Below are 9,696 nucleotides of genomic sequence, written 5' to 3'. Positions count from 1 at the left end.
CACAAAATAAATGACGTTGCCACGAACTGACTCCTATTTATCTCGCCGCTCACAGAGCATCCAGTGCACTCAAATTAACAGGCATCCAAACTGATAATGCCCATCTCTTTTTATCGGCCGTTAAGATGCATAGCCCCTATATATTAGCCCTTCTGTTCACAGCGACTCATTAACAGAGGTGTAATGGGGAAAATAAAAGTGCTGCAGAAGATGGAAGGTCTCGGATGTATCAGCGCTTTTGAAAAAAGTTCAGTGGTTTGCTGGTTTCATTTACTCACTTCCTGGCTCAAAGCCTTTACAGATGTGAAGACCCCAAAATATCTGTCTCAGGGTAGATCCCTTCTATTTTTGCTGCTAAAATTAATTTACTTAAAAGCACATAACTGTTGTCCTTCTTGAAATAGTGTGCATTCAAAAATTGTTGTGCTACAAGCCAAACTCTAAGACAACAGTATTAGGACCAGCTATGAGCTCAACACTGCCCTTTGTAGAAATGTGTTCATCCTTTGTATTAGTATCATATATCAGGCAGACAACTTTATTTTGGTATTTCAGAGTTTGCATGTACAAAAGCTACTACAGATGCACACATATTCTCCCTCCAAACTGGGGCTTGACTGCAGACCTCTTAACTAATATATAGTATTGTTAAAGCTATGTAACAGTAAAAGGCAAACAGTGTGCAGCCTGTTTAAAGAGCTTCTTGAAGCAGAATATTAGATCATGCCAAAAGATTAATACACTGGCCTTGAAAAAATGAAAGTCAAAGAAGGTATCAAAATACTTCCAAGGATTAACCATGGGAGCCTGATATCAGGTGTGCTTTTAGTTTTATGATGTCATTTCTGGTTTATGAGCTGATAGCGTTAAGAATGCAATGCAGATCTGAGAGCCAGGTTGGCATAATCTTCTGCATACTATATAAATCTGCTTCATTGATTTCCCGAATCGTCCACACAGTCACGAAGCCCTCTTTTGAAAGTGATAAATACAGCTCTAAACATTTATTGCTGTCACTCAGTCTCAGTGGACCCCTGGTATTAATGCCTCTTAGCATCATGTAACACTGCTATGTGTGATTGAATTCACAAATGTGTTGGAGGCCCCGCTGAGTAAGTTTACGCAGGCCGTAAATCACAGTCTGGGCCAGCTGGCTGTCTGCTCTGGCCAGGTGGAGCTGTCATGTCGGCAGCTTGAGTCATGCAGAGGGGCAACCAGATCTAGAGAGAGGCATGCGCTAGTGTCTTTCTTGTCTCACGTCAACTGGTGCTTACCAAGTGCTATTTTGACTGATACTTTAGATAAGAGATTAGTGTGTTTAACCTTTGAAGGTGCGGTAAATAAACCCCAATAAACAGAAGCATAAAATATGGAAGAATACATTAGCATTCTGTGGCAATGTTTACGTCCACATGCTGCCTACGGTCCGAGCCTATGGCTCACCTGTGATGGAGGGCTTCAGTTTCATTCAAAGAACCCTAGGCCATCCAATCCTTCCAAATGCTTGGCCAACAGGAAAAACAACACTGCAAGCTCGTATATCTTCATCGGCTGTGGAGTGCATTAACATCGAACTGCTGTCTGGCTCTTTCCATGTAGAAGTACTAAATAGGAAAAAGCAACATTTGATATCTGCAAATTTACAAGCAGTAAGTCTTTATAGTAAATTAATGACATCCAGTAATGCACCTTGAAATTGGAGTATATTAGCTAAGCTAAGGTATATTAGGTATATTAGGTAAATCACAGTGATTAGCCTTATACTGTATTAATAATGTAAATATACCTTAGGAGATATTCATTATATCCATTGGGCCTGTTTTAATGGGGAATGATGTGCCACTTCAAGCAGTCTATTCAGGATTCTTCACAGGAATCAGGAGTACTCACTGTTGTCTTTGAAAACTCATATTGCTACCTTGAAAGACCTGCAGAGAGGTTCAGTTTCTCCTATCTACAGAGCACACTGGCCTTTCAGACATACATACTTGGCTCCATATAGACCAGTCCTTAGCAGCAGTGACCACTCTTGGGGGAACATAAAGAGGCATGAAAATGATTGTGTTTTTCCACTGTGCTACATGGGCCCATCACACGTGAGCTGGCTGGGCTCTGCCCCCAGCCCCTCACTCCCCTTCTCCATTCTGAGGCGGCTCTGACAGCCAAGCGCCTGCGCCTCTGGGAGCTGACAAGTGCCCTGCGAAGCAGAGAGGAATGCCAGGGCCGAGGATTAGCGCCCCTGCCGGGACCAAGGTGCTCGCGGAGGGGGGTGGAAGAGTGACATGGTCTTCCAAGTCTCTTAATCTGTTCAGCAGAGCGAGAAAAGAATAGGACAGATTTGAGCGGTGTCTCTGTCATGGGCTAGGCTTGCAAGGTAACAATCACTTTGTAAATATCTGAGGATGACTCATGTAGATAAGTTGCGCCCTCAGCATATCTCCTCACCGAGTTCACTGTCTAATATTTTTTGAAGAAGGACATTGTCAGTTATAACTGTATTTTATCAGACTGAAATCCCCTTACTGGAATGTTAATTTATTTCCCCAAATCAGATTTTTAGTAACAAGGAAGTAACTCATGGTGTGCAAATTTGTAAAGCAAACATATTTGAGTTCTCCACTTATATTAAATATTTTATGGTGCTTTAACTATAAACACTACATGTCTTACTTGTTTGTCTTACTTAGCCCATATGCTGTGCTTGTTATGGCTGTTTGGGCAGAGAAAGCCTGCAGATGTAAATATAGAAGCTTGCCCTTCATGTTCTCCCACGAGGCAGCGCTGCAAGTCAAATGGAGAATGGGTGTCACATTGCTGTAACATCTGATTAATTATTAGTGAGTGTTGATCTGGACATCACAATAGATCCAACTCAATCTAACTCAAAGTAATACAATGTAAAATTACCCTCACCACATCAATCAATAATCAGCTTGTTTTTATAGTTCAAATTAAGAGTATTTAGTAAGGTTTAGTAGACTATTTATATTTTGGGTTAGTAAATGTCACTGTGTGACAAACTGCTGCAGTTTATAAAAAACTGAAAACAGACCAGCATGGCTGTTCTTGGATTTCAGAGGACAATTAAACTGTCAGATGGACATGGCTCTTCATGGCTCTTCATGGCTCTTCATGGCTCTTACCATGTCTCCCCCTGCCCAGCAACTGTAAATTCAACCAAAGACCAATACCTACTCCCTTCTCATCATTTCATTTGACAGCCAACCCGTCTCAGCCTTGGTCCGTTTCAGCTTATGCAATAGTTCCTTCTAAAAGGTAAACGTGACATTAATTGAAAAATCTGATGTGGCATTGACATCTTATTTTAGGACCTCATAAAAGACTGTATGTGTGTGTTTCTGTCCTGGTGATGTTGCTCTGTGAGGTGCTACATTTAAAGAGCTACCAGACACTCACCACTGACTGGGTCCCTCCTCACAAATTTCAACATGGCTGCCATGGTGTGTTTTGCTGTGGTAATACCTTGGTCAACCAGCAGGGGTGCTGTTTCCCAAGGCCAAAGTAGAGGAGCAGGGTAGAAGAAATCACAGTCATATGCTACTGCTATTGATAGTTCACAGAGCTCTGTTTCTCCTTCTGTTTAGTGCTGCATTCCTTTTGGCAGGATTTATGAAAACATCACTGACAACATGTCCTGTCACTTCAAGAATTGCATGACTGGCTGGCTCAGCAATAAAGCAGTCAGTTATTAATAGTGGACATTGGAATGTGTAAATTATCATCCCTCACCTAAATTGAAATCCTTCGCTTCTGTTTGTCAGTTATCAGGCACTTAAGAACAGTGTGCACTGTTATGTGTAGGAGTGAATGATCTCAACTCTGTTGTGGTGGTGTGCTTGAGGAAAGTGTCTGTATTCTGTAAATAAGACCTTTTGTAAGCACTCAGCTAAACATTTCTCTGGAGCATTAGTTGTCAGATCACGTTGTTAAGCCTGCCACTGTGCTTGTCTTGAGAACCAGCAGGACCATTCGGATGGTGGACTGACTGGATGGCCGTGGAGGGGAGCAGGGAGACTTGTGGAGGACATGTGCTGGATGACTGGGAGAGTGCTGAGCCTGTGTTCAGGCACTGGTCTGCTGAACTGCCACTCAAGTGATTACATACAATTCAGGCTGATGCTACTAAACAGCCCACTGAGCAAAGTGCTGCTGTCAGGCAACTCCTATTTCAGTCTGCTGTTCTAATCACTGGAGTTTTATTGCAGCTTCACTCTTGAAATAATAGGGCCTCCCATGTGTGGGATTACAAAATGCCGAGGTCATACCAAACCACATTTGCAATGCTGGTGCTGAAAGAATTAAGACAATTGTAAAGGTTACGATACATTACTTTCTGTGGGGGATGCAGATACCTCCAAACTGGGGCTGCCAGAGTTGGCCTAGGAATGGGGTCATGGTTTTAAAGGGTATTCTCCCTTTAGGACTCTGTTTATAAAAATATGATTTACCAAGAAATTTCAGCAGTGCTGTAATTGCTCTCTGATCTGGGTTCAGTGGCTGTGGGCTAACAGGGGAAGCGGTCATAAAGACAGGCCTGGAGTCCCTGCTGATCTCAGAACATCTGCTCCGCCATTTAGCAGGCTAATAGATCAGCCCAGAGAATAGGTGCAGGTGTTTTCTGCCCTAGCCAAAAACCATCAAAATCAGGTTCCTGTCCAGCTCCAGCACCAGCCTGCAATTGAGCAGGAATGACTCATGTTCTCTCACAGATAATAAAACAAGCATAAAGTTTGCTTAAGGTACATGTGGGGTGGGTGGGGAGTGGGGTTGCACAAGGTTTAGAAGAAACAAATCTGCACCCTGTTTGGGAATACAGTAATATGTTAATTCAATGCAGATGGAAGGAGGTAAATGAAAGAATTTCACAAATATCTCAGTGGAATACCTAATGGGAATGGGACAGAAAGGGAAATTAAAAATTATTGGAAGCAGATGGAGTGTTCTTTGAGTTTTTCAGGGAAATTTATTAGGGCCATGAAAGAAATGTGTCTGTTTATTTTGCATTGCCATGAAATTAATGGCCTGCTGAGTTGTGTTGGTGTTAGTTTATGACGGTTATGCCATTAGTCATAATTTAGCCAGTATTTGATTTGTGATTCAGCTTGATTTATTGGTGCTTGTCATTTTTGATTTTCAACTCCACCACTTTTGTTTCAACAACCGGCCTGAATTTTGGCAAAACAGAAAATAATATACACTGCACAGCTTAGATGTGTGGAGTGCTCTTTCACTTAGCTTTCTTCAATTCTCATCTGTTTTATTTATGTGTTCTATTGTTGCATGTTTGTGATTCTGACACCTTTGAAGTTCATTTCAGATTTTAAAAATAAAAGTGCGCTTCATCATAAAATTGGATTGTCAAAACACAAAAAAACTATGAATATCTAACATTTGGACATGGAACATAGAAATCAGGAAATACACTGTGTGCACAATTATTAGGCAAGAGAGTATTTTGACCATATCATCATTTTTATGCATATTTTCCAACTCCAAGCTGTATAAACTTGAATGCTTATTGGATTCAAGCATATCAGGTGATGTGTATTTGTGTAATGAGGCCTAAGGAGATCAACATCCTATATCAAGGTGTACATAATTATTAGGCAGCTTCTTTTCTTCAGGCAAAATGGGCCAAAAAAGAGATTTAACTGACTTTGAAAAATTGTAAAAATTCTTTCAGAGGGATGCAGCACTCTTAAAATTGCTACGATATTGGGGTGTGATCACAGAACCATCAAATGTTCTGTTGCATATAGTCAACAGGGTCGCAGGAAACGTGTTGAGAAAAAAAAGATGCAAATTAACTGCCAAAGATTTTAGAAGAATAAACGTGAAGCGACCGGGAATCCATTATCCTCCAGTGCTGTCATATTCCCGAACTGCAACCTACCCAGATTGCCCAGAAGTACAAGGTGTTCAGTACTCAGAGACATGGCCAAGGTAAGGAAGGCTGAAACCTGACCACCAGACACTTAAGGTAAAATGTAAAGACTGGGCCAAGAAATATCTGAAGACAGATTTTTCAAAGGTTTTAAGGACTCATGAGATGAGAGTGACCCTTGACGGACCAGATTGATGGGCCCGTGGCTGGATCAGTAATGGGCACAGAGCTCCACTTCGACTCAGACTCCAGCAACGTGGCGGTGGGGTACTCGGCCGGTATTTGGACCTTTTTGGGTTGAAGACAGACTCAAAATCAACTCCTAAACCTACTTCCAGTTTTTAGAAGACACATTCTTCAAGCAGTGGTACAGGAAAAAGTATGCATCTTTCAAGAAGACCATGATTTTTATGCAGGACAATGCTCCACTGCATGCATCGAAGTACTCCACTGCGTGGCTATCCAGTAAAGATGAAAGAATAATGACATGGCCCCCTTTCTCACCGGATCTAAACTGTATATGAGAATTTGTGGGCCCTTCTTAAACAGGAGATTTACGGTGAAGGAAAGCAGTGCAGGTCTCTGAACAGTGTCTAGGAGGCTGTGGCTGCTGCTGCACAAAAAGTTGATCGTCAACAGATTAAGAAACTGACAGACTCCATGAATGGAAGGGTGGCTGTATTGGTCACTTTTTTTTTTTTTTTGGGATGTCAGAAATGTAAATTGAGTTGTTTATTATTATTTATTATTTAACATCTGAAAATAAACAAGTGAGATGGGGAAAATGTCCATCTTTCATTTAGTTGCATAATAATTCTGCAAACGAATAGTTGCCCAATAATTATGTACACATAGATATTCTCCTAAGAGAGACAAAACCTAACTTTTACTTTTTTAAATATTCAGGTTTGAGGTTTATTAACATTTTGGATTGACCGAGAGCATTGTAGTTGTTGAATAATAAAATGAATCCTTAAAAATACTTACCTTATTGTGCACACAGTGTAAAGATTATATGATTTAAAAAAGGAAATAAAAATGATTATTGTTGTATATATAATGTGGAGGTTATTAGCCATGAACATTTATTAAAAACAGTTACTTTTGCATTTCTGTCTTGATTAAGCATAAAATATGGATGCTTTTATTGTTTTGTTAATGCTATGCAGGAACTCTAGTGCTTTCCAGTGTTCAGCACAGAAGACTACATGCTGACCACAGCAAGACCTACTGCATGTAGACAGCATAGTGCTGGGCACAGCTGGGGAGTCAGCAGTGCAGTGGGGAAGGAGCAGAGTGAATGCAGTCTGATTATTATTCCAGAGGGACTCTGCTAAGTGCACAGCCACTGCACTTCCTGTTTCCTCTGATCAATGGCAGGAAGCAGTAAGGAGAAGAAAGCAGAGAGTGGAGTGAGTTCTTCAGGTTTTTTTACTCCTCGGCGAGGCAGATGGGCATTTAAACACCTCTGCAGCCTTAGTGTTTCCCTGTGTAAAACCTGTATACACACACACACACACACACACAAACATGCACGTACCACCCCCACTCATTCTGCACCATGAGACACGGCTCAGTGAATGTTTGGCCTCAGAGCTGGGAGAGAAGAGATGCTGTGTGAATTGTGAGAACAAAAACAATTCTCACCTTGAGGGAACTGTAGAAATACTGGGGTCCATTCTCTCTCTCTCTCTCTCTCTTTCTCTCTTTCTGTCATCTGAACTGAACATTGTGCAGTGAACAATGACATAACACTTTGTAAAACACAATATACTGGACAGTGATTTCTTGAAATTTAGTACTACTCCTGTAACAAACGTACTTGAATATTGTAAACAAAGCATATACAATGTTTACTTGACCCCTAAAAGTGAGAATAATATGTGCAAAATATACTATATATGTTTCTATGCAAATTTCATGGAAAGATTGCAAAAATAGTTATATGACATTTAGAAAGAGTTTGAAAATAATACGCAGGTATCTGCATTCATGCAGCAGGTAGAAGTTTGACCAAATTTGCTTTTTGTTAGGCTGTTCACAATGTATTTTAATCTATAATCTACATGAGTATGAATAAACCATGCTCCCAAACTGACCCGCGTGCGCAAAAGAGCAATATTTCCCATGGCATGATAATCCAGAGGTAACATCACAACAGTAACAGTCACTTGCCTAAAGATAATGCTCATGTTAAACTCCAGTGGAGGCTGGCTGCAAATTCAGAAAAAAATTAAACAGCACACAAACAAAGAACAACAAGAAATGAACAACAACAGATTATTTAATTTACCAATCTCTTTGTGCCCACTAATTACATCTTTAGGAACATGCAAAGCCACAAGATTATCATTCCTATACTTACAATTAGGTGACTGTTGCTATAGACAACAATGAGAAAGCGCTCATTCAAAATTTGCCTACCTGTCTCGACACTGAAGTCCCCTCTCACCATTATCATCTAGCTTTCCTTCACAGCGGAGGGAAAGTATGATGAATGTTCAGCTGGAGTGACATAAAAGTCAGTTCCGATCTGGCTGTTCAGACTGATTCGCGTTGCCACAAATCGGACTCATCTCGGATTTCAGTGCCACATATGAAAGTGGCCTAAATTGGAATTGAAATGACAGATTCAGTATATTTTTTGCTGTTCACACTGCCACCCAAATGACAAATCTGTATCGCATATGATGGAAAAGATCGGATTTGAGTTACATTTACCTGATGTGTGAGCATAGCCTAATGGGATGTCACTTTCTTTAGTTGTGTCTAAATTGGCTTTTCAAATGGCAAAAAAAGATTAAAGACTTCAGGTATGCGTGATTTGAAACACCGATATGTTGGACTGCTAGACCTTTTGCCAGAGTACACATTTTGCTACCTGCTAGTCACACATGAAGCTCCTTTGAGTGATCCCTAAATCCACAAATGGAGGATGTCCTCAGAATCTACCAAAATTGACTGAGTGTAGTTGTGCACATGCTTCATTTTTTAATTGTGTGTTTTGGGATTGTCAGTTTCTTTGTTGAGAGAAATAATTTTAGAAGCTCTTTTTTACTCCTGGCACAAATTTCTCATGTTTGACTTTGTCTCAATCTCTGCACTGAAGCTGCCAGCACTTTTTCAATGTGAATACCAAAAGAAAAGCAACAAACAAGAATTCCCGTGATACTAGAAAAGACCTCTGTGTCTATTTGAAGCCTGTACAACACAATAAACTGACATATTGTAAAGGAAACAATTGCTTCATTAGTAATAGGTGAGATCTTTTAAGGGACGCATGCTGCCATGCTGGGCTAGCGTTAACAGGCTTCGGATTGTTGCTTGGATAGACCTAAATTAAGTTCATGGCTGACAGAATGGCTCAGACATAGGGAGAACTCTTAAAAACTTTTTCTATACTTTTTTTGTCACCATGCATAACTTGTTGGATTCCTTTAGCTCCTGGAATGATGGAAATTAGATTCTTTTCGGGATAAAGCTGCATATGTGAATAGCAGTCTGCAAATGCTTCAAGTATAAAAAAAACAAGGCGATCAATCATATTTCATGCATTCTTACATGCTGGTATTGAACATTTTTCGACCACAGAGGTTATATATTTAAAGCTCAATTCGAAGCCTTGAAGTGCACCCCAAATACATTTGCTGGCTTATTATCCACCGGCGCAGGCGGCAGACCTACAGCAGCAGCAGTAGCAGGCCTGCTGCGCTCGCTCCATATTCATGTGTGCGAGTGAATGAGCTTTTCACTCTGCCTCCCTCAGGTCCCTTGCATCCATGTGGGCCTCC

This window comes from Electrophorus electricus, chromosome 12 (genome assembly GCF_041902795.1).
Source record: "Electrophorus electricus isolate QZ-2024a chromosome 12, ASM4190279v1, whole genome shotgun sequence".
NCBI classification, from domain to species: Eukaryota; Metazoa; Chordata; class Actinopteri; order Gymnotiformes; family Gymnotidae; genus Electrophorus; species Electrophorus electricus.
Note: the sequence above shows the minus strand (reverse complement) of the source record.